The sequence below is a fragment of the Hyla sarda genome, chromosome 4, assembly GCF_029499605.1.
Source record: "Hyla sarda isolate aHylSar1 chromosome 4, aHylSar1.hap1, whole genome shotgun sequence".
NCBI classification, from domain to species: Eukaryota; Metazoa; Chordata; class Amphibia; order Anura; family Hylidae; genus Hyla; species Hyla sarda.
Window position 1 is genome coordinate 409,432,545 of NC_079192.1, and position 27,101 is coordinate 409,459,645.

General features: G+C 44.8%; 1 protein-coding gene across 1 annotated transcript in view; it reads right to left on the reverse strand.

Moving 5' to 3' along the window:
* LOC130267638 (aldo-keto reductase family 1 member C1-like) overlaps positions 1-27,101 on the reverse strand; it is a 73,686-nt gene that overhangs the window by 45,805 nt on the left and 780 nt on the right. The window lies entirely within an intron of this gene.

Consider the following 27,101-nt stretch of genomic DNA (forward strand, 5'->3'; position numbering starts at 1 on the left):
CCCCAATAAAAATAAAAAACGTCTGGTACGCCACTGTTTCCAAAACGGAGCCTCCAGCTGTTGCAAAAAGATAGCCACTGACTGTCTAGGCATGCTGGGAGTTTTACAACTGCTGGAGGCACCCTGTTTGGGAATCACTGGCGTAGAATACCCCTATGTCCACCCCTATGCAAGTCCCTAATTTAGGCCTCAAATGCGCATGGTGCTCTCACTTTGGAGACCTGTCGTATTTCAAGGCCACAGTTTAGGGCCACATATGGGGTATCGCCGTACTCGGGAGAAATTGTGTTACAAATTTTGGGGGGTATTTTCTGCTTTTATCCTTTTTAAAAATGTAAATTTTTTGGGAAAAGAGGCATTTTAGGTAAAAAAAAAAACATTTTTACTTTTACATATGCAAAAGTCGTGAAACACCTGTGGGGTATTAAGGTTCACTTAACCCCTTGTTACGTTCCCCGGGGGGTCTAGTTTCCAAAATGGTATGCCATGTGGGTTTTTTTTTTTGCTGTTCCGGCACCATAGGGGCTTCCTAAATGCGGCATGCCCCCAGAGCAAAATTTGCTTTCAAAAAGCCAAATGTGACTCCTTCTCTTCTGAGACCTGTAGTGCGCCAGCAGAGCACTTTTCACCCCCATATGGGGTGTTTTCTGAATCGGGAGAAATTGGGCTTCAAATTTTGGGGGGTATTTTCTGCTTTAACCCTTTGTAAAAAATGTAAATTTTTTGGGAAACCAAGCATTTTAGGTAAATTTTTTTTTTTTTTTACAAATGCAAAAGTTGTGAAACCCCTGTAGGGTATTAAGGTTCACTTTACCCCTTGTTACGTTCCCCAAGGGATCTAGTTTCCAAAATGGTGTGCCATGTGGTTTTTTTTTTTTTACTATCCTGGCACCATAGGGGCTTCCTAAATGCGGCATGCCCCCAGAGCAAAATTTCCTTCAAAAAAGCCAAATGTGACTCCTTCTCTTCCGAGACCTGTAGTGCGCCAGCAGAGCACTTTTCACCCCCATATGGGGTGTTTTCTGAATCGGGAGAAATTGGGCTTCAAATTTTGGGGGGTATTTTCTGCTGTTACCCTGTTTAAAAATGTACAACTTTTGGGAAACCATGCATTTTAGGGAAAAATTTTTTTTTTTTTTTTTTACATATGCAAAAGTCGTGAATCACCTGTGGTGTATTAAGGTTTACTTTACCCCTTGTTATGTTCCCCGAGGGGTCTAGTTTCCAAAATGGTATGCCATGTGGTTTTTTTTGCTGTTCTGGCACCATAGGGGCTTCCTAAATGTGACATGCCCCCCAAAAACCATTTGTCGCTCCTTCCCTTCTGAGCCCTCTACTGCGCCCGCCGAACACTTTACATAGACATATGAGGTATGTCCTTACTCGAGAAAAATTGGGCTACAAATACAAGTAAAAATTTTCTCCTTTTTACCCCTTGCAAAAATTCAAAAATTGGGTCTACAAAAACATGCGAGTGTAAAAAATGAAGATTGTGAATTTTCTCCTTCACTTTGCTGCTATTCCTGTGAAACACCTAAAGGGTTAAAACGCTGACTTTGGGGGTGCAGTTTTTATAATGGGGTCTTTTATGGGGTATTTCTAATATGAAGACCCTTCAAATCCACTTCAAACCTGAACTGGTCCCTTAAAAAAAGTGAGTTTCAAAATTTTGTGAAAAATGAACTTTTTACTTTTGGAAGACACCAGAGGGCTTCAAAGTTCAAACACGTCAATTTTATGATGCAAACATAAAGTAGACATATTGTATATGTGAATAAAAAAAATTTGGGGGGGAATATCCATTTTCCTTACAAGCAGAGAGCTTCAAAGTTAGAAAAATGCAAAATGTTCAAATTTTTCATCAAATTTGGGGATTTTTCACCAAGAAAGGATGCAAGTTACCACAAAATTTTACCACTATGTTAAAGTAGAATATGTCACGAAAAAACTATCTCGGAATCAGAATGATAACTAAAAGCATTCCAGAGTTATTAATGTTTAAAGTGACAGTGGTCAGATGTGCAAAAAATGGTCCTTAAGGTGAAAAAGGGCTCAGTCCTTAAGGGGTTAAAGGAGAACTCCAGGACTGAAAAATTATGTAAATATCATTAGTAATTGAAAAGCTATATAACATCTCAATGCACTTACGTTACTGATATGGAAGCTAAATATCCCTTTTTTGCTTTGATCTGCCTGACCGGAAGTCCCATAGAGTCTTATAGAATTCTGACAGTCGACCACAGCATTGCGAGCGTCCGCATCCATTTTGTGGTCAGCACGTGATGTATTTGCGCCCAGATACCCGCCATGCCACCGCTGTGGCCATGCCCATGTAATCAATATTCATCCTCCCCCTTCGCCTGTAATCCGCCCCCTGTGTCCGGGGACAATGATCAGCTATTGGCCCTGCGGTGCTGCCGCATGTAGCCAATCGGTCTGCGGGCTACGCGCAAGCGCCGTGATACCCCTGTCACAGCGCATAGAAGCAATAGACTTTCGCCGCTCGCGCATGCGCCATGCGTCCAACAGGGGTGTGGAAATTTTATAAAAAACTACTTGTCCACGGGACTAAAATGGAGCAAAATCTACTTGTCCCTCATGACGATCCACTTGTCCGGGCCAATTTTCGCTTTTACGCTCTAATTTTTTCCTCCTCGCCCTATAATAGCCATAACTACCTACTATAATGATTCCTTTTAATTTTTCAATAACATATTCTCTGAACCCAAAAAAAAAAAAATATATATTATATATATATATATATATATATATATATATATATATATATATATATATATTAAGGGAAGTGAAATTGAAATAGTAAAAGATAATTTTGCAGATTTGGTGGTTTTCTTTTCTGCGCCATTTACCTTGTGGTTGAGGTGACATGTTAGTTTTACACTTTAGGCGCCTGATTACAGCGATACCAGATTTGTATCGTTTACGTCATGTTTTACTAATACTGAACGTTTTCTAATTTTTTTAAATGCCATTTTTTAACCCCTATAGCTTTATTTTTTTTCCGCATACCAGGCTGTATGAGGGGTCATTTTTTGCGCCATAATCAGTTTTTTGTATCGGCACCATTTTGGTAATGATCTGAATTTTTAATCGCTTTTTAACTTTTTTTTCTGGGATATTATAAAAATTGCAAATCTGTGGTTTGGTATTTTTTTTACATTTACCGTACGGGATAGATAATGTTATATTTTAATAGGTTGTACAATTACGCACCAAGCGATACCAAATATGTTTATTTTTATTATGTTTGCATGTTTTATATAGGAAAAGGGGGTGATTTGAACTTTTAACATGGAAGGGGTTAATGCAGCGGTCTTCAAACTGTGGCCCTCCAGATGTTGCAAAACTACAACTCCCATCATGCCCGGACAGCCAACGGCTGTCCTGGCATGCTGGGAATTGTAGTTTTGTAACATCTGGAGGGGCACAGTTTGAAGACCACTGGGTTAATGTCTGTCTTTCAAACTTTTATTAAAACTTTTTAAATTTAATTTAATTTTTTTTTACACTTTATTACACTTATAGGAGGAATCATTAGATTCCTCAGACAGATGAATAGATTCTATTGAACTCTATTAATCTGTGAGCTCTGTGATCCATTGATAGAGTCTGGTCCAGCCAGGCTCTATCAATGACAGAGCCGGTGTGAGGTGGTTTTTTGCGCCCCCGTAGATCCATGCGTCTGCTCCTCCCCCAGCTCTCCGAACATTTCCGAAGCTAGAACTGGGGGAGGGCAGAGCAAGGACGGGCTAAAGGGGAACATTTAGCCCGTGCAGTATGTCCCCCTTTACACATAGAGCTCATTGGGAGCACTGCTCTACGTCCTCAGGGAGGAGAGATGAGAGAGGGGACCTGCCGTGGTGATCTATGTCCTCAGGGAGGAGAGATGAGGGAGGGGACCTGCCGTGGAGATCTATGTCCTCAGGGAGGGGGCTTGGCCGTAGAGATCTGCGTCCAGCCGAGCTCAGGGAGATGAGGGAGGGGCGTGGACCTTCTCCCTCCCCTTGCTCTGCCCTCCCCCGGTTCTAGCTTCGGAAATGTTCGGAGAGCTGGGGGAGGAGCGGACGCATGGATCTACGGGGGGCGCAAAAAAACCACCTCACACCGGGACAGCAGGGAACAGAGGTAAGCCCTCCGGCTACCTCCATAGTGGATCTCCCCCCTGCGATCGCGCTGCGGGGGGGGGGGGGGTGATCCACCCCACTAGCCCACCAGGGAGCATTCACATGTCCCTTTAGACGCCGCTGTCAGCTTTGACAGCGGCGATCTAAAGGGTTAATAGCCAGCCGTGGCGGTCGCCGCATCCTGGCTATTAGCGGCGGCCCCCGGCTACTGAGAACAGCCGGGGGCTGCAGAGTATGGAGCGGGCAGGAATCCCGAGCCCGCTCTATACATACTGCAGAGCGCCGCATGCATCTCCCCGTGCAAACGTGCCTCCTCCCCTCAGCTCTCCGAAGCTACAGCTGTGGGGGAGTGAAGGCAGAGGACGCAGGTCTGCATGGGGAGCAAGAAGCCACGCCCCCTCATCTCCCCCCGCACGTCTGGAGAGCTCTGCTTCGGAGGACACAGGCTGCAGAGTATGGAGCGGGCAGGAGTCGGGAGCCCCCTCCATACAGACTGCAGATCGCCGCCGCACTTGTCAGGTCCGGCCCTGCTTGCCCGAAGCCGGACTAAGGGCCGGACAAATTCCCCTGCCCGGCGCCCAAAACTGCTAGTCCCGGGCGTCGGGCGATAGGAATTCCACATCCCTGGTCCAACTAGCGAGCGCAGCCGCCATAGCTGGTGAAGTCTGTCTCCCCTTGGCAACAGGGAAAGCAGACTTCCCATTGGAGGTTTGTTACCCTGTGTTATCTAGCATGGATAAGTAAGAATAATTTATTCATCCTAAATAAATTGTAATTTGCATTGTATCTGCCCTCTTTGTATAAAAGCAGTGTGTTTCCAATAAACTTTCATTGTTCCTTGACCAAACTTAGTATCTGTTCTTTTCTGGATTTATCAGCAATTTGTCCTTTTCATCACCATAAGGTAATTATGCTAAATATTACATGATTTAATATATATATATATATATATATATATATATATATAACACATGAATATATATATATATATTTGTGTGTGTATATATATGTATATATATATATATATTTTTTATTTTTTATTTTTTTTATTTATATATATTTACATACATATATATATATATATATATACACATACATATATACAGGGATGTGCACAGACATTTTGGGGGCAGGGGCTGAACTGGGGAAAAAAATGGGCACATCCCATAATAATTTATATAAATGCCCATATAACAGTGGTGTCAAAACTGTGGCCCTACAGATGTAGCAAAACTACAACTCCCAGCATGTTGGACTATATAGTAGTATATAGTATAGGTCAGTGTTTCCCAACCTGGGGAGCCTCCAACTGTTGCAAAATTACAACTCCCAGCATGCTGAAAGTTGTAGTTTTGCAACAGCTGGAGACACCCTGGTTGGGAAACACTGCTCTAGATGTTGCAAAACTACAACACCCAGCTGTCGGCTGTCCGGGCATGCTGGGAGTTGTAGTTTTTTGTAGCATGTTGGACTATATACTATAGGTCAGTGTTTCCCAACCTGGGGAGCCTCCAGCTGTTCCAAAACTACAACTACCAGCATGCCCGGACAGCTGTTGGCTGTCCGGCATGATGAAAGTTGTAGTTTTGCAACAGCTGGAGACACCCTGGTTGGGAAACACTGCTCTAGATGTTGCAAAACTACAACACCCAGCTGACGGCTGTCCGGGCATGCTGGGAGTTGTAGTTTTTTGTAGCATGTTGAACGATATACTATAGGTCAGTGTTTCCCAACCTGACAATATACTATAGGTCAGTGGTTCCCCACCTCCAGCTGTTCCAAAACTACAACTCCCAGCATGCCCGGACAACCGTTGGCTGTCCAGGCATGCTGGAAGCTGTAGCTTTGCAACAGCTGGAGGCACCATGGTTTGCAACAGCTGGAGACACCCTGGTTGGGAAACACTGCTCTAGATGTTGCAAAACTACAACACCCAGCTGACGGCTGTCCAGGCATGATGGGAGTTGTTGTTTTGCAAGATCTGGAGGGCCACTGTTTGGACACCACTGCCATATAATGATAGCCCAGGGCTCTTTTAGGAGAAATATGAAAAGGGCGGCAGTGGCTGGAGCCCCCCATAGTCACCCTGTGCACATCCCTGTATGTATATATATCCCTCTCTTATATGAAAAATAGACGTTATGTCCAGTCCTCCCTCCCATGCATCCCCCTTCTTCCACCCATCTAGTAATCCTCAAACTTATCCGTCTCAGGAAAAAAAAGGACAGTATATATATATATATATATATATATATATATATATATATATATATATATCCCTCTCTTATATGAAAAGTAGCCTTTGACTTATTAGTGCGATTTATCAAAAACAGTGCAGAGGTACCCTAGTACAGTTGCCCATAGTAACCAATCATATAGCTTTATTTATTTTTCCAAATAATTTTTATTAATAACATAAGCTATCTCATTGGTTGCTATGGGCAACTTCACCACTCTTCATTTCCCATAGTTTGTACAAAATTTCCCTGCATCCATCTTTTGGCCTATCCCAATCTCCTATGAAATCTTTCATTTGTTCTATCCCTATATCATACAAAGAATAGACAAAGGGAACTCCCCATCCTGTAAAAAGTATGTGGGGTATTTATACAAACGTCTTCACAGGAAGAATGGTAACTGATGAGATTGTACATGGCAACCGATGAGATTGTACATTTTAATTATACATTTTTTTTAAGTCTGTCCAAACAGCCAAATATAAAAAGGGGATGTTCCAATACAGCTTTTCATAAAAAATATATATATATATATATATATATATATATATAAAAAATAATAAAAAACAAAATACTATAAACAGTAATTCATATGGATAAATAATAATATTTTTTCTTATACAGTAACCCCCCGACATGCGATGGCCCCGACATATGATCAAATCGACATACGATGCTTTTATATGTCGGGGCCATCGCATCAACTGCTATCCGACAGCGCAAAATGCTTAAGCAGTTTAAGCATCCCGGACAGGTTCACTTACCTATCCCCGCTGCTCCGGGTCCACTTCGGGATTCTCCGGTGTCTTCTGTATCTTCTCCAGGGTCCGGGCCTCGCCGTGCCGGAAGCGTCACCAGAAAGCGAGGCCCAGACCCTGGAGAAGATGCGGAAGACACCGGAGGATCCCGAAGAAGATGCCGGAGCAGCGGGACAGCATCGGGAACCCCTGGGACAGCATCGGGAGCGGTGAGGACCTGGTCCGGAGCGGCGGGGACAGGTGAGTATAACTTCCTATACTTTACATTGCACGAATCCCTCAACATACGATGGATTCGACAAACGATGGGTCGTTTGGAACAAATTACCATCGTATGTTGAGGGACCACTGTACTTTCAAAATTATAGCATGCCTTCTTGTATTGTAAAGGGATGCCCAACTACATGGCGCAAACGTACTTCTGGAGTCATCTTACATAGCTTTCCAATGGATCCTGAACGAATAAGAATCTGGTTGCAAAATACCGGGCAGTTTACTCAGAACCTTGATGAAAAAGTGCAACAGGTCCTGAATGGCAAGGTGAATGATAGCGTTCGTATGTGTTCACTGCATTTTGACAATTTCTCAGACACCCATGATGAAAGAAGAAGAACTCTACGAAAGGATGCAGTCCCTACCATTTTTCCTCATACACCATCAAGACCTGGAACTTAAACATCTGCTTCACCATCGACTGTCCCTCAGTTTCTGCCCTGCACTGTCACATGTTCATCAACATCAAGTTGTACAGCAAGTCAACTAATTTCAGTGGCTACTACAAGTACAGTTGTGACCTGGACTCTTGCATCTTCAGGAACTGTCACGGTAACCAGTAGTACATCTCAACTACCAATACCAATGACATCAGTCCTACCGAAAACCTCGACAGTTATAACAGGGTCAACAAAGAGCACTTTTGAGCATCCACCTGTACACAAGAGGCAAAAAACATCTCAGATGACTACTTCATCCGATGTGTCAAGTTATCCTCCAACAGTTCCTGAGGTAATAACAGAAACTCCTACAACATCGTTTCTACTTCTTTCACTTCAGACTCAACATCATTTACAACTTCACTAGGTCTAACAACTCCAAGCAAAATAATGTCAGAATCTCTAAATAGACGCAAAAGACTATGTGGTCCTCAAAGAGTCAATATGGCCACTAACACAACACCATTTCTTTTTTACCAACTCAAGGCAAGTAGAGTTACAGTGGCAAGAAAAAAAAAGGAGTAAGTTATGTAGGAAACTTATTCATCAAGAGGACATTTCTGATGCCGGACCGAGTACATCGGCTGCAATAGCAGGATCATCTTGTACCAAGGGTGCTGTGGCAGATGAATCGGTGAGAACTGAAAGCGGAACAGATACTGAAGATCCTGCGACAATGTTATTTGACATGAATGCAGCTGTAATGCAACAAGATCTACAATCAGATACATTTGATTTATAAAAAACTTCAGATACTCAGCATAGTTTATCATCTGCAAGAACATCAACGCCTAAAAAATCTTCTCACATGACTCTATACTCTACAATATCTACAGTTCATGAAGGAGCAAAATTATTGTGTAAAATTTTGCCAACTAGAGGAATCTAACCCCATAGAGATGGAACTGTACCCTCAGTCAAATCAAAGTGTTCTACCAGAAGTAGAAACAGAAGAGGAAGATATACAGTCAGTATCACCAATAAAAGTTACAGAAGAATTGGAAGAAAATGTAATTAAGGAGGGGATTGATGAAATGTTGGAACATGCCACCACCATTTCTACATATATTGATCCACATGAGACCTCATTTCACGGGAGTGACTTGGAGGATGAGCCAGATGAATTGTTAGAATTTATTAGTGATGAGGATGAACCAACTATTCCTGATGATTTTGAAGACATTTGCAATTAATGAAGATGGATAAGAAATTCCTAATATTTGAATCAGCCTTTAAAAACTTATCAGAATGGTACCCTGCTGTCACGATTCGACTGGCTGGAGGTGGATCCTCGAGGGATTGGCGTGGACCGTGTTGGTGGACCGGTTCTAAGTTGCTACTGGTATTCACCAGAGCCCGCCGCAAAGCGGGATGGTCTTGCAGCGGCGGTAGCAACCAGGTCGTATCCACCAGCAACGGCTCAACCTCTCTGACTGCTGAAGATAAGCGCGGTACAAGGGAGTAGACAAGAGCAAGGTCGGACGTAGCAGAAGGTCAGGGCAGGCAGCAAGGATCGTAGTCAGGGGCAACGGCAGGAGGTCTGGAACACAGGCTAGGAACACACAAGGAAACGCTTTCACTGGCACAATGGCAACAAGATGCGGCGAGGGAGTGCAGGGGAAGTGAGGTATAAGTAGGGAGTGCACAGGTGAACATACTGATTAAGCCTGCTGCTCCAATCAGTGGCGCAGTGGCCCTTTAAATTGCAGAGACCCGGCGCGCGCGCGCCGGGACAAGACAGACGGGGAACGGGTCAGGTACGGGAGCCGGGATGCGCATCGCGAGCGGGCGCCTCCCGCATCGCGAATCGCATCCCGGCTGGGAGTGATATTGCAGCGCACCCAGTCAGCAGGTCTGACCGGGGCGCTGCGAATGAGAGGATGCTGCGAGCGCTCCGGGGAGGAGCGGGGACCTGGAGCGCTCGGCGTAACACCTGCCCAGTCAAGAAAAAAAAAGTGACTGTCGTCTAACATACTTCAAAAAATATATACAGGGAAGCATGTTCTCTATTGATGTACGATGCAACAAAGGTCATGTAAGAAAATTATGGAAGTCTCAGCCCACTATTAGAAGCTGCTCTGCCAGAAATATCCTAATTTCTGCTGCAAGTGTTGTGAGTGGAAGCAGTATTTTGAAAGTAATCAACTTTCTTAAATTTTTAAACATGTTATCGATTTTGCAAAGTACTTTCTACAAAAATCTAAACTTATATGTATTTCCCGGGATTGATATGCAGTAGCGAAAAGAACAAAAAAATGTACTGGACGATGTAAAATTGATTCCGGCTCATCTAACAGGAGATGGCCAATCGGAATCCCCTGGATTTTCCGCGAAATATACAACATACACATTGATGGATACAGACAGCAAAAAAATTTGTGCCTTCAATGTTGAGCAACTACACGCTGGAACTACATCAGTTGCCCTTGAAAAAAACACCTTTGTAAAGACAATTGAGGAACTTATAGCAAATGATGTGCAGATAGCTATGTTGGCAACAGATCGACATGTATCGATTAGAAAAATTATTCGAGAAAAGTATGCATACATACCAATTTGATGTGTGGCACTTGGCTAAATCTGTAGGTAATGAAATTGCAGCAGGAGCAAAGAATAAATAAACTGAAATTCTCATGAAATGGATACAGCCAATAAAAAAACACTTATGGTGGTGTGCTCGTACCTGCCAAAAAGATCCACAAGTGCTAGTGGATAGATGGAAGTCAGTGGTTCATCATGTGTGCAATGAACATCAGTGGAATGATGAGGATTCTGAATATACACAATGCCAACATCCTCCTCTCACCGAAGAGCAAGACTCTAACACGGAATGGTTGATACCCAAACTACCAGCACACAAAGTATTATCAAAAATCGCCCTGAATCCAATACTACTAAAGCATATCAGACAGTTGTCATCATTCTGTCACACAGGTGAATTAGAAGTGTACCACAGCCTTGTCCTCAAGTATCGTCCGAAAAGGATAAATTTTTTTATAGATTCTACGGTGGCTAGGACACAGATAGCCACCATAGACCATAATCGTAATGTTGAACGAATTCAGGCAATTGTGAAAAAGGCAACACTATCAGGCGACCCGACTGGTACACTACGCCACAAGTATGAATATTTGAAGGCGAGGATAGCCTGGATAGTGAAGGCAGTGTATGAATCGACCTCGCAGAACTTTGTTTGATGTTTTGGATGACATTGTGGAGGTTGTGCGTGATCCAAACATAAGTCAATGGAAATCAAGAAGGGAAAGTCTGCCAGACAATATTGCTCCTATACCTAGACCTGATGGAGAAGAATTACTGAAATAATACTCCAGCAGATTTGAATCAGAATAGTAACGTTATTTATTTCATATTGTTTTTTATATTCTTTTTTTATCTGAAAATTGTTATTCTACTATAGTTATCCTAAGACAAAAAATTGTATAAAACATTCTTTATACATTTATTATAATATATTGTTTAAAAGTTTTAGCTTTGTTTTTCTGTTAAAATTTGGCATGTTATAATTTGATCAGTCATTAGTTTTTTACTTTCGTGACCTGTTTTTATAAGTGTTAATAAAAGTAAGTTTAATTTGGTTACAGTATTTTAGTTTTTCTTGTGTTATACTATTATTCAAAGACACTAACTTACATTTCTCACAGTAACAAACTTAAAAGAGAACTCTGGGATTAACAATTTATACCCTATCCTAAGGATAGTGGATACGTTTCAGATCGCTGTGGGGGGGGGGGGGGGGGGGGGTCTGTTTGTTCAAACTGCTATGGGAGAGCCGAAGTGCTGCCTTTGGCTATTTCCTGCTCTCACATAGCCAGGGACGTGTAAAGGTTGACTAGAATGGGGGCTTGAGCCCCGGCCCTTTTGATATTTTTCCTACAAATACCCTGGGCATTGCTGAGCTGTCTGGCATCATTATATGGCAGTGGTGTCCACACTATGGCCCTCCAGATGTTGCAAAACTACAACTCCAAGCATGCAAGAACAGCTGTCAGCTGGGTGTTGTAGTTTTGCAACAGCTAGAGGATCCCTAGTTTTAGAAACACTTACCTATACTATATAGTCCAACAAGGTCTCAAACGTTTTTCCAGCTAACACCCAGACTGGGGGGACATTCTGGGGGTTCAATACGGGAATCTCGTCCCTCATATACTCTAAACCTGCAAGTGTACCCGGAGGTACTCTCGCAGAGTTTGTAGAGTTTCACGCCATACCGCGCCCGCTTCGAGGGAATATACTGGCAGAAGATGAGTCTCCCCTTAAAACTGCTGAGAGACTCATCTACAGAGAGGTCCCTGAGCAGTACGTAGGCCTCCAAAAATTTGGCCCCAAAGTGATCGATGACCGGCCACACTTTGTAAAGCCGGTCAAGGGCGGGATCACCTCGGGGCGGATATGCCGCATTATCTGCATAATGCAGGCATTTCCGTATCGCCTCGTACCGCTTCCGTGTCATCGCCATACTGTAAAGCGGGGTCTGATAGAGGATGTCCCCGCTCCAGTAACGACGGACACTTGTTTTTTTGACCAGACCCATATGCAGAGTGAGGCTCCGAAATGTCCTCATTTCCACTGCATCAATGGCGCGCCATTCATTGGACCTGGCCAAAAACGAATCTGGGTGATGGGCAATGAAATGCTGGGCGAACAAGTTCGTTTGCTCCACCATTAGATTGACCAGGCTGTCACTGAAAAAAAAAAAACGTAAAAAAGTCTATTTCAGTGAATCCAGCATGGTCAATCCGGATTCCTGAGTCGCCAACATACTCAAGAATCTATGGCTGATAACCCTCTGGGGGCTCCAGACAGGGTCACCGGAAGGGGGCTCCGTTGCACATGTTTGGGGGGCCGGACTATTACTACGAGCGGCATTGCGGCATACGTGTCGGCCATTGGGTCACTTTCATGGGGGGTGCGTGGCCTCGCCTAGCGGCGTCTCAGCCGCAGTACAGGGTACTCATCATCACTGCTAGATGATGATAAAGGTGAGGAAGAACACAAAAAAGTAGGATCTTCCTGGTCCTCACTGGCAGATTCGGAGTCAGAGTCTAAAAAAGCGTAAGCCTCCGCTGCCGAAAATGCCCGGCGGGCCATCGCCTTTTTTCTATGGTGGCGGGGGGGGGGGAGGATGCAGGGAAGTATGTAGTGTGTGGTGCTTGGTGTAACTGTAACAGGAAAAAAAAAAGCTGCGGCCAAAAATAAATAAATAATGGTGGCACACGCAGCACCCTGAACCTCTAATAGGGCCCCGGGTCACACAGATCAGGTGACAGCAGACCCTTGGGGACCTATTAGGGGTCGGTTACTTTTTTTTTTTACATACACATATATGCATATACACACATACACATATCACTATTTAATTATTTAAATATATATGTATATATATCTATAGAATCACTATTTATACATACTGTGTATATACATACATATATACATATATATATATATATATATATATATATATATATACACACACACACACACACACACACATATATATATATCATTTATCACGAGAACTCCTCCCAGGAGCATATTGTACCCTTAATCCCGTTCTAGGAATTGATGTAGCTGATCAAAAAGGAAGAACTCCAATCACTCCAGAGAAGAGACTCGACATCCGCCCTGACACCCCAGTGAGGCTTCAGAAGATTCCTCTCGGCTTTGGCACAGAATTAAAGCGTCTTCTTTTAGATTTTAGCAGCGAAGAGAAGATTGTGCAGAAGCTGAGAGAGACGGAGAGTCAAGCCACTATCCAGTTACAACATGACACAACCAAGATTACAGGGGTTGTGCATGCTTTAGAAAGAGACTCTTCTGTGTCCTGGTGGGAGAGCCTTTTTTGGATACAGCCAAAAAGCCACATCTTTCGTTAACTTGTTTATTCATCCAATCATCATTCTCCTAATCCTGGTTGCCCTCATGTATATAGGACTCTTCTTAATTTACAGAAGAACAAAGAGGCTGGCTGACCAATTACAGCACGGTCAGACACAGCATCATGAACTTTTGCGAAGACAGGGGTCAAGGACATAATACATACTGATACGGTCCTTACATACTTGAAGATATCTATGAATCTATTGTAAATGTTAATTATGTTATTTTTATCTATGTTGCGTGCTTACTTTAAAGAGTACATATAGACACTCTAGATGTAAGTGGGTGACCACCTACATGGGTCTGCATACATTTACAGCCCAATTACACAAGGGTTTGTGACCCATGTGTTTTTGAATGTGTAGACCAGATGTGCTATTTGGCACGAGTCTCTATGTGTACCAGAGTCAATAACCATCATTTGATTTGGGTTGGGTGTATTGTTTTTAAATATTCTTTAAATCTTTAAAGATATATGGGTGTGTGTGTGGGTAGTCCCCATTATGTCCGAGTGTACTGTAGGTGTGTTTGGACCCATAGGGACAGGTAAGGTACCCACATTATTCAAGGTAATTGCCCTTTCAACCCTCAGAATGGTATGGTTCATAAGGGATGGACTGAGTGTCAGCAACAGGGGAATGGAAGGTGGTATTCCCCCCAAAATTAGGACTTAGGTACTGAGACATTCCCCACTACTCAGGCTCTGATCTGCCTTGGTAAAGACCTGCTTATCTGTCCACGGAGACTACCAAACCAATGAAAATCCCTACTTCAATCAAAGTGACAAGGAGAAGCTTTAAAAAAAAAAGAGTCATGCCTGCGACAAGTTGTAAAGATGCCACTCTGCGCTAATGACACCTGAGGACCAAGGTGGTGCCGCCTGTGTCAGCACAATGGACTGTCATGTTGACTGGGTAACAAGCCAAGGTTAAAGCTGCCCAGGTTGACTCAAAGACTCTGCTGTTGAATAAATGAGGCCATTCCTGAGTCTGACCAGATAAACTTAAATGGAGACAACATCAGGATAGGCTGTTGACAGACACAGAAAATGTCCGGGCAAAGTTAGGACTCATATTAAAAGGACTTCAATCTAGACCCAACAAAGAAGAAGGAAGATCAATGCAAAGACTGTGTGTTCTGTGGATAGAGATGGTGGGTTACGGTGACTGGCAGTAAAAGTGCACCTGTGGAAATGGGTGGTGTCTAAGTACCTAAATGTAAAATTATACTTCATTCCATCCTGGACCATTGCCAACAACATACAGGGTTGAGGTGGTAAATACATCCCAATATGACACTTCCCAAACTGCATTGTCGAGTTCCCGACAACAGGGGGATTGTGAAGGGAAGCGTCATATAATCATATTTATATTAATCTATCTCACATCAACTATGCCCTATATAAGACCTTTGTAGGATAGAAATGTTGTACAAACAGGACATGACTTGGGGCATGTCATAAAACACAATATAATGGCCATTAGACCAGGGGCATATTTTGGGATGTTGTATAACATTCCAAAATATGGGCCCACCTAACCTGTTCCATACACGTATCATGGTAGCCTTGGGATATCTGGCCAGGTCATAGAGAGGCCAAAGCACAGGTGGCATTGTCTACAAACATTCTCTGGTATGGGCCCACCAAACCTGTGTTGGTACCTGGGGATATTTGGCCAGATAGGAGGGTCTTAGGATATTGTATAACGTTAGATATATATACCAAGCTGAATGGGAGGGAAAGAGTCATCCTGAGAGGCAGTCACCAACACGGGAACAACTCCATGAGGCAGTGAGGATCCAGGCCCAAGAAATATAGACTGCTGTCCTGCCTCATCTGCCAACACTCTGATAATCCGCTAAGTATAATCCTGGGCACCCTCTTTCCTCCTCTACCTTTGTCCCAACTTCCCTCTCTTAGTAATCTCATCCTCTTTCCTCCTCTACCTTTGTCCCAACTTCCCTCTCTTAGTAATCTCATCCTCTTTCCTCCCTGCAACCTATAACTTTGCCCCAACTTCCCTCTCTTAGTAACCTCCACTCCACAGTCTAACCCTATCCTTCCTATCCCAAGACCCACAAACCCCTTCTCTCCCTGTTCAAGCACTGACCCTCTCATTACTATCACTAACTCCTATAGCCTTAGGGACAGAAAGCTTTTCTGGATTGAGTGCTTGTGTATTGGTGTGTAATTAGGTGGGTGGGTAAGATATTGTATTGGGTTAAATTGTAATGTGACTAGTATAATGTTAATGTATTGAAGTTACCATTGTTGTATACACTGAGATACATTGATATTATACGGATATGTATATATGTTAGCTAAAGTTATATAGTGTGTTAGTGAATAAACCTTTGTATTATTAACCCTGTGTTGGGAATTACTTAAACCGTACATTTTACATAGGGAGACTAGAAGGTTGTTAACACTTAGAAAAGGAAGGAAGGAAGGAAGGAGGAATAGTATACAATATTTATATCAATATTTATATATCCTATATTAGTATTATATACATTCATTACACATCACTATATATCCTTTATCATATACCTATATATATATTGTGACGATCCATCTTGGGGATTAGCTCGGGGATCGTCCTGGACCACGCCACAGGATGCGTTTCTTCTCAATAAACCAGCAAACAAACGCTTATAATGCAAATCTGGCACCTTGCCAGTTTTATTAGACAGGTTGCAGGGAAAGAAATAAACAAAAAGCAGGAACAAAACAAAATCCTAGACCGTCTGGTCACTGACTAAACAGATCAGCTTGTCCTGACTAACAACCGCTGAGCTTCCCTCAGCCGGTTAAACATATGTCCCCCTGCAACCTTCTACTCACAATGTCACTCTCTTTGAGCCACTCAGCTCGGGCTGTGTACTCCTCAGCAGCCTCTGTCTCTTCCCTACAGCCCACATGCTGTCTCCTAGGAAGAGCCCCAACTATTCTGTTCCTTTTCCTTTTAAACACACACTTTCCCTTCCTGATACCTCATTAATCAGGCCACAGGTGGAGCATTCTGCAGAGATAGCAAGGGAAATACACCCTTTCCTTGCCACACTGCCACATATTCCCCCCCCCCCCCCCCTCTGCTCAGACCACCGGGAAGGAGCACTTGTATTCAAAAGGCAGAGTCCAACTGCCTTTCCTTTTCCTTGAACAACTAAGTCCAACAGATTTTGAGGCACTTGGCTTCCTTCATCAGTAGATTTTATCTGCACCACTTCAATGGTGCACCCTTCTTTCATTCGCACTTTCATCAGCCACCGAGCACAAAAGACTTTTGGTCACCTTTGACAAATTCCTTGTAAAAAGCTCCATTCATGTCACACCTTTCCAACACCAGGTTCTTCATCTTGGTCTGTGCAGTGCTCTGGACTCTAGGTGCGGACAAGGCAGATGCTCTAGGCCATTGTCTTTTTTCTGTCACTGGTATGACCATTGCACGAACTTTGCTGGTGGCCAACCGAGCCTGTATCACCCATTTGCAGGTCTTCCAAGTCATCCTCCACAATTTCAGGGGGCTTCCCTTTAATGCACCTGTCCCTCTTCTCCTTGAGACGGACTCTTCTCCAAATTCTACTTCTGCGGACTTTCTTCCAGTGTTTTCTAATCCAGTGCCTCTCAGGGTTTCCACCACGACCCAGTCTTCTATCACAGTGACCTCTTTTTAAGGACTCTGCTTTCTTATTAGCCCTTTCTTTAGGGACACAGACTTTCACAGGCTCATTTTTAGGCTGAGAACTCTTGGCTCCTTTAGCCAGTTTTTCACCTGCACCTTCAGATGTGTCACTGACTTTACTTGCAGCTTCTGCAGTTATCTCTGGTTTAACTTCTACCTCAGAGAACTTCTCTTCCTCAGAATTTTCACCATGCAATGTTAATATCTCTGCAGCTTCAGAGGACTTCCCATATGGTTTCACCTCAGTCTCAGCTTCAGAGGACTTCCCATATGGTTTCACCTCAGTATCAGCTTCAGAGGACCTTTCATATGGCTTCTTCTCATGGTCTTCAGACTCTACTGTTTCTTGCGTCCATTGTTCACACTCCGCTTTTTTTAGAGAAAGCATCCCTGTCTCCAGTAGCTTTTGCCTCACAAGCAGTTTTTCTTCTTTTACATGGACCGCTGTGGCTTTGGCCTCAATTTCCATCTGAGACACTTTTAACCTCTCGTTAGCCAATTCTGCTATAACTTGGTCACTGCTTTCTTTTAGGACCTTCATGTCCCCTTCCAGCTTTAAACATTTCTGCTGCTCACTCTTGAGCTTAGCAGAGTTCTTCTTCTCACTTTCCAGCAATTCTGTCAAGTTTTTGACAGTATCCTCCAGGGACAGCAGTTGTTCTCTCATCTGCTCATTGTCTTTATTCAGTTGCGCCATCTTGGACACTTTCTGCTCATAGACTTTTAGCTGAGCCTCTTGTTCAGAGAGCTGAGTACCCAGTGAATCCAAGGCAGCTGCGCGAGACTTAATATGCGTTTCGTTCTGCGCCTTCAGGCTCTGCACCTTATGAGCCATTACCACTTTCTCCTTCTCCAGCTCTTCCATGGCTACCAACCTAGCCTTGTGATCACTTTGTAGAGCCAGATATGCCCCACACAGGACATTCACTTCTTCATCCTTGAATGAGATCTGCTTGGCCAGAATCTCCAATTCTCTCCTTGCTGGTCATAAGACCCTGGGAGCGGGACAGTTCATCCTGCAGAGCCGCAAACTCACTTTTGTGGCGCTCCATATCTTTCTGCAGCTGAAGCGTTGCTTCCTGCTCTTTATTCAAGTCTGCAAGCATTTTTTCTTTCTCCTCTGTCAGGTGATGAACCACTTCTTCCTTTTGAGACAATTTAGCAGAAACCATCTGTAAGGTTTCTTCAAGGTTCTGGATCTGCTCCCTTTTTTTACCAAGACCAGCGCGTTTTTTCCGAGATCTCTTACTTACAGCGGTCTCCTTACTCTCGCTGCTGGACCTTGTGACATTCTCTTGTCCTCTGACAGTCACCTGTGCTTGGCCTGTCTCTTCCTTCAAGCCAACTCGTTCAGACTCTTTTCCACCTTTAGGAGTAGTCTCCCCCTTTTCAAGGGTCTTGGTCACTTGGGCTTCAGGGTAGTTCCTGGACAGTCTCTCTGGACTGTCTCTCTGCTCACTGGCAGACTTCTCTTTCACTTCAACACTATCTCTCTGCTGCCCAGCAGAAAGGTCTAGGGCTCCTGGGTCCAGTGGTTCGACCTTCCTGGTCACGATCCATCTCTGGTCCAGACATCACATCTCCTTCACTCAGGACTCTGTCTGTGACAGTAAGCGCAGCACCCAGCTCCACATGTACTCTCTTTAGTACGTCTGCATTATCCACAGACATCTCTGTAGCTTCTTTTCCAGTCACCTCTTCCAGATGACCGTGCAACTCTAGCCCCAACTTGGGCTCATCTTCAGATGGCAGATGGAACCCATGTTCCTGTACCTGATCCGTTTCTGGTTTCACTGAAGATTTTGTTTCAGTCAGAGGCACACTTGTCACTTGAGTCGCTGGATCCTCTTGGACTTGACTCAGGGTCTGGTCTTCAGCTCCCCCAGCAGTCTGGCAGACCCCTATCTGACCTACATCTAGTGACTGCTGACACTCCCCGTCCTCAGCCTCTGCTGAGTAACTCTCCACTAGTGTGTGGTGCAAGTCAAGTGTTGTGGGCCTATCAGGTGTACCTGCTCTAGTTACCCGACAGTCTTCCCATAATTGCTGAAAAAAATTGAAAATCCGTCCCCAGTACTACATCATACTCCAAGGAGGGCTCTATTGCAACCTTGTGATCTATAGTACCATAGGGAGTAGAAATACAGACATTAACCATTTTATAACCCCAATTACCAGCCTGCATAGACATTATAGCGGGGTCTGGCTTTCTCCTGCTGGACTTTACCAGACTTCTTACACATCTAGGGTCTAACAAAACCGTCATCTTTTTACCTTCTATTTCCAGCTCACACAGGTTTTCTTTTGTCCTGTCAGAGGTGGCAGCAGTACTCTTTACATCTGAACACATCAACATAAGTTTTTCAACAAAAACATTATCAGATTGCACATGTTCAAAATTTACAGGACAGTTCATAGCACTAGGACCTAACTCAGGCAAAGTGTGTTTTGTTACATTTTCTCCCAGTCCTGCATTTAACATTTTCTGTTCACCAGATTTTTTCAATCCGATCTGCACAGTGTGAACAGTCCCATCAGTCTCCATGAGGGGTTCTCCACCCTCACATGATTTTGCAACTGGACATATATTGGTACCACCTTGAACACTGTTCACACAGTCAACTAGGGAAACACCACCCTCCGACTCAGCCTTTTTATGCACAGTCCCATCATTTTTATGCACAGTCTCATAGTCACTAAACATGGCCCCCATAACCCCTGGAACAGTCTTACCAGAATCTCTTGCCGTCCAGTCAGTGTTACGCCGAGTGCTCCGGGTCCCCGCTCCTCCCCGGAGCGCTCGCAACATCCTCGCTACTGCAGCGCCCCGGTCAGATCTACTGACCGGGTGCGCTGCGATACCGCCCCCAGCCGGGATGCGATTCGCGATGCGGGTGGCGCCCGCTCGCGATGCGCACCCCGGCTCCCGTACCTGACTCGCTCTCCGTCGGTCCTGTCCCGGCGCGCGCGGCCCCGCTCCCTAGGGCGCGCGCGCGCCGGGTCTCTGCGATTTAAAGGGCCACTGCGCCGCTGATTGGCGCAGTTGGTTTAATTAGTGTGTTCACCTGTGCACTCCCTATGTATACCTCACTTCCCCTGCACTCCCTCGCCGGATCTTGTTGCCATGGTGCCAGTGAAAGCGTTCCCTTGTGTGTTCCTAGCCTGTGTTCCAGACCTCCTGCCGTTGCCCCTGACTACGATCCTTGCTGCCTGCCCCGACCTTCTGCTATGTCCGACCTTGCTCTTGTCTACTCCCTTGTACCGCGCCTATCTTCAGCAGTCAGAGAGGTTGAGCCGTTGCTAGTGGATACGACCTGGTTACTACCGCCGCTGCAAGACCATCCCGCTTTGCGGCGGGCTCTGGTGAAAACCAGTAGTAACTTAGAACCGGTCCACTAGCACGGTCCACGCCAATCCCTCTCTGGCACAGAGGATCCACCTCCTGCCAGCCGAATCGTGACAGTCAGTTAAGGGCTGGTGCTGGACACCTCTCACCTGCTTCTCTGCTGCAGAACATCGCTCCACTTGCTCTTTAAGTAGCTCTGCAACCTTAAACCCAGTGTCATTGTTAGGCTGCAGTGCACACTGTAGTCTTTCAGCTTGGCTTACTCCCACTTTAGTCAGGATCTCTGTCTTGACTTTCTCATAGTCCCGTAATATCTTTGGATCCAGTTCACAATGAACTTTTTGGGCATCTCCTCCAATGAATCCAAACACCAAGTTTCCCCAGTGTGTCTTGGGCCATGCCTCATGTGTAGCAATCCTTTCAAACTCTGCAAAGCTTGCTTCCTCCTGCGCTGCAGCAGTCTGCAACAAAGCACTTATCAGGACATCCATCTTGCAACACTTCAAACCTTGCAAACACAGTACAGTCCTCTGCCGAAATGTTAGCCGCTTGCCAACAAAATTTTTCCGTTGCCCCTAGCAACGCCTTCATACACAGTCTCAAAACGTAATCTGCACTCTGCAGGTGGCCCGTCCACCTGTCTCCTTACTTGAGAAAGAGTGCCCACTCGCTTGATGCGATCTGTTGCCCCTAGCAACAACTTCACCACAGGCGCAGTCCTGCTCTTGTACTCCACAGCTGGGCTCGTCCCACTGTCTCCTCTCTGAGAAAGAGTACACCCTTGCACCATGCACGGTAGTTTTCTCTTGGCAACAACTTCACTGCAACTTGACCACTGGTTGCTCCTAGCAACGTGTATGCCCGCATCCTCCACCAAAATGTGACGATCCGTCTTGGGGATTAGCTCGGGGATCGTCCTGGACCAGGCCACAGGATGCGTTTCTTCTCAATAAACCAGCAAACAAACGCTTATAATGCAAATCTGGCACCTTGCCAGTTTTATTAGACAGGTTGCAGGGAAAGAAATAAACAAAAAGCAGGAACAAAACAAAATCCTAGACCGTCTGGTCACTGACTAAACAGATCAGCTTGTCCTGACTAACAACCGCTGAGCTTCCCTCAGCCGGTTAAACATATGTCCCCCTGCAACCTTCTACTCACAATGTCACTCTCTTTGAGCCCCTCATAGCTCGGGCTGTGTACTCCTCAGCAGCCTCTGTCTCTTCCCTACAGCCCACATGCTGTCTCCTAGGAAGAGCCCCAACTATTCTGTTCCTTTTCTTTTTAAACACACACTTTCCCTTCCTGATACCTCATTAATCAGGCCACAAGTGGAGCATTCTGCAGAGATAGCAAGGGAAATACACCCTTTCCTTGCCACACTGCCACAATATATATATATATATACACATTGGGGGACATGTATCATTATGTGTCTATTGTAGACACAGTTCTACCCCTTTACACTTCTTGTCTAATTTACACTCTTGCTCAGAATTTACTAAGGCTGTACACTCCTTTGATAAATCTTGTGCAGATATAGAATCGCCCCCCCTCGCTCTACCGTACACCTTCCTTCTCTACCGCACAGGAAAAGTGGACGTAGGGATTTTGTTCTATTGCTGTGAGGTCAGGATTCCATTGAGGTTTTTTGTCCACCAGCAAAAATGCCAGAAAAACGGTCCCAGCTTTCTCCTGCGTTTTGTCAGTTTTTCTTGCATTTTTTTGTAGCGTTTTTGCTGGGGTTTGGAAACTTTTTGTTGTCTTATTTTTCTTCGAAATTTAGATACGTGAATGCGGAGGACTATGTCAGATTTGGTGGATTGCGACGATGAACAGCGTTTTTTTTTATGTCAGTAAAAGGGTTAACGAGGGCTGTGGGGGAGTTTTTTTAAATAAAAATTATTTTTCAATGTGTTGTGGTTTTTATAATTGACTTTTCATGCTTAGTAGTGGAAGCCATCTTGTAGACAGAATCCATTACCAAGCTGGGGCTTAGCGTTAGCACCCAAAACAGCTAGCGCTAACCCCCAATTATTACCCAGGTACCCACCGCCACAGGGGTTCCGGGAAGAGCCGGTACCAACAGGCCCGGAGCGTCAAAAATGGCGCTCTTGGGCCTAGGCGGTAACAGGCTGGCGTTATTTAGGCTGGGGAGGGACAGTAACAATGGTCCTCGCCCACCCTGGTAATGTCAGGCTGTTGCTGCTTGGTTGGTATCTGGCTGATACTGAAAAAATTAGGGAACCCCACACGTTTTTATTAATTTAGAGAAAGAAAAAAAAACGCATAGGGTTCACCCTATTTTCAGTATCAGCCAGATACCAACCAAGCAGCAACAGCCTGACATTACCAGGGTGGGCGAGGACCATTGTTACTGTCCCTCCCCAGCCTAAATAACGCCAGCCTGTTACCGCCTAGGCCCAGGAGCGCCATTTTTGACGCTCTGGGCCTGTTGGTACCGGTTCTTCCCGGCACCCCTGTGGCGGTGGGTACCGGGGTAATAATTGGGGGTTAGCGCCAGCTGTTTTTGGGGCTAACGCTAAGCCCTGGCATAGTAATGGATTCCGTCTATAAGACGGCTTCCACTACTAACCCTTAAAATCCAATTATAAAAAACAAGGACACATTGAAAAAAAAATTTATTTAAAAAAAAACACTCCCCCACAGCCCTCGTTAACCATTTTATTGAAATTAAAAAAAAATGCTGGTCATCGTCGCATTCCACCGAATCCGAAGTAGTCCTCCGCATTCACGTATCTGAAATGAGAAGAAAAGAAAAACAAGAAATATGGGTTAGTACATTTTTGTGCTCTCCCCTGGGAAAAGCGCACATAATGCAGCGTGTACCTAAAAAGGGAGCCTCCATATGTTGTTAAACTACAACTTCCATCATGGGGGCTGTAGTTAACAGCTGGAGGCACACTAGTTGCAAAACATTGAGAGTTGTTACTTAACTCAGTGTTTCCCAACCCGTGCACCTCCAGCTGTTTCAAAACTACAACTCCCAGCATGTACTGTTTGTCAGTGCATGCTGGGAGTTATAGACTTGCAACAGCTGGAGGCGCACAGGTAGAGAAACACTGCAACTCCCAGCATGCCCAGACAGCCGAAGGGCATGCTGAGAGTTATAGTTTTGCAACAACTGGAGGAGAACAGTTTGGAGACCACTGTAGTGGTGTCCAAACTGTAGCCCTCCAGATGTTGCAAAACTACAACTCTTAGCATGCCCAGACTGCCAAGGCATGCTGGGAATTGTAGTTTGACAACATCTGAAGGGCCAGATGTTACAGAACTACAACTCCCAGCATGCCTGTACTGTCTGGGCATGCTGGGAGTTGTAGTTTTGCAACATTTGGAAGAGCACAGATTGGAGACCACTGCACAGTGGTCTCCAAACTGCGGTCCTCCACATGTTGCAAAACTACAACTCCCAGCATGCCCAGACAGCCTTTGGCTGTCTGGGCATGCTGTGAGTTGTAGTTTTGAAACTACCAGCAGGGCTGGTGCAAGGACTTTTGGCACCCTAGGCGAAAGCTAATTTTGCCGCCCCCTTGACCCCACACATTGGCTCCGCCCTTTGACACGCCCAACCTTACTACTGGGGTGACACACTGTAACAAACCCCCTCCTCATGTAATCTCCTTACTACAGGGGTGACACACTGTAACAAACCTCCTCCTCATGTAATCTCTTTACTACTGGGGTGACACACTGTAACAAACCTCCTCCTCATGTAATCTCCTTACTACTTGGGTGACACACTGTAACAAACCTCCTTCTCATGTAATCACCTTACTACTGGGGTGACACACTGTAACAAACCTCCTCCTCATGTAATCACCTTACTACTGGGGTGACACACTGTAACAAACCTTCTCCTCATGTAATCTCCTTACTACTGGGGTGACACACTGTAACAAACCCCCTCCTCGTGTAATCTCCTTATTACTGGGGTGACACACTGTAATAAACCTTCTCCTCATGTAATCTCCTTACTACTGGGGTGACACACTGTAACAAACCCCCTCCTCGTGTAATCTCCTTATTACTGGGGTGACACACTGTAACAAACCTCCTCCTCATGTAATTTCCTTACTACTGGGGTGACACACTGTAACAAACCTCCTCCTCACGTAATCTCCTAACTACTGGGGTGACACACTGTAACAAACCTTCTCCTCATGTAATCTCCTTACTACTGGGGTGTCACACTGTAACTAACCTCCTCCCATGTAATCTCCTTACTACTGGGGTGACACACTGTAACAAACCTCCTCCTCATGTAATCTCCTTACTACTGAGGTGACACACTGTAAGAAACCTCCTCCTCATGTAATCTCCTTACTACTGGGGTGACACACTGTAACAAACCTCCTCCTCATGTAATCTCCTTACTACTGGGGTGTCACACTGTAACAAACCCCCTCCTCATGTAATCTCCTTACTACTGGGGTGTCACACTGTAACAAACCTCCTCCTCACGTAATCTCCTTACTACTGGGGTGACACACTGTAACAAACCTCCTTCTCATGTAATCTCCTTACTACTGGGGGGACACACTGTAACAAACCCCTTCCTCATATAATCTCCTTACTACTGGGGTGACACACTGTAACAAACCTCCTCCTCATGTAATCTCCTTACTACTGGGGTGACCCACTGCAACAAACCTCCTCCTCATGTAATTTCCTTACTACTGGGGTGACACACTGTAACAAGCCTCCTCCTCATGTAATCTCCTTACTACTGGGGTGACACACTTTAACAAACCTCCTCCTCATGTAATTTCCTTACTACTGAGGTGATACACTGAAACAAACCACCTCCTCATGTAATCTCCTTACTACTGGGGTGACACACTGTAACAAACCTCCTCCTCATGTAATCTCCTTACTACTGGGGTGACACACTGTAACAAACCTCCTCCTCAAGTAATCTCCTTACTACTGGGGTGACACACTGTAACAAACCTCCTCCTCATGTAATCTCCTTACTACTGGGGTGACACACTGTAACAAACCACCTCCTCATGTGATCTCCTTACTACTGGGGTGACACACTGTAACAAACCTCCTCCTCATGTAATCTCCTTACTACTGGGGTGACACACTGTAACAAACCTCCTCCTCATGTAATCTCCTTACTACTGGGGTGACACACTGTAACAAACCTCCTCCTCATGTAATCTCCTTACTACTGGGGTGACACACTGTGACAAACCACCTCCTCATGTAATCTCCTTACTAATGGGGTGACACACTGTAACAAACCTCCTCCTCATGTAATCTCCTTACTACTGGGGTGACACACTGTAACAAACCTCCTCCTTATGTAATCTCCATACTACTGGGGTGACACACTGTAAAATACCCCCTCCTCATGTAATCTCCTTACTACTGGGGTGACACACTGTAACAAACCTCCTCCTCATGTAATCTCCTTACTACTGGGGTGACACACTGTAACAAACCACCTCCTCATGTAATCTCCTTACTACTGAGGTGACACACTGTAACAAACCTCCTCCTCATGTAATCTCCTTACTACTGGGGTGACACACTGTAACAAACCTCCTCCTCATGTAATCTCCTTACTACTGGGGTGACACACTGTAACAAACCTCCTCCTCATGTAATCTCTTTACTACTGGGGTGACACACTGTGACAAACCACCTCCTCATGTAATCTCCTTACTAATGGGGTGACACACTGTAACAAACCTCCTCCTTATGTAATCTCCATACTACTGGGGTGACACACTGTAAAATACCCCCTCCTCATGTAATCTCCTTACTACTGGGGTGACACACTGTAACAAGCCTCCTCCTCATGTAATCTCCTTACTACTGGGGTGACACACTTTAACAAACCTCCTCCTCATGTAATCTCCTTACTACTGGGGTGACACACTGTAACAAACCTCCTCCTCATGTAATCTCCTTACTCCTGGGGTGACACACTGTAACAAACCTCCTCCTCATGTAATCTCCTTACTACTGGGGTGACACACTGTAACACATCTTCTCCTCATGTAATCTCCATACTACTGAGGTGACACATTGTAACAAACCTCCTCCTTAAGTAATATCCTTACTACTGGGGTGACACACTGTAACAAACCTCCTCCTCATGTAATCTCCTTACTTCTGGGGTGACACACTGTAACAAACCTCCTCCTCATGTAATCTCCTTACTACTGGGGTGACACACTGTAACAAACCACCTCCTCATGTAATCTCCTTACTACTGAGGTGACACACTGTAACAAACCCCCTCCTCATGTAATTACCTGACTACTGGGGTGACACACTGTA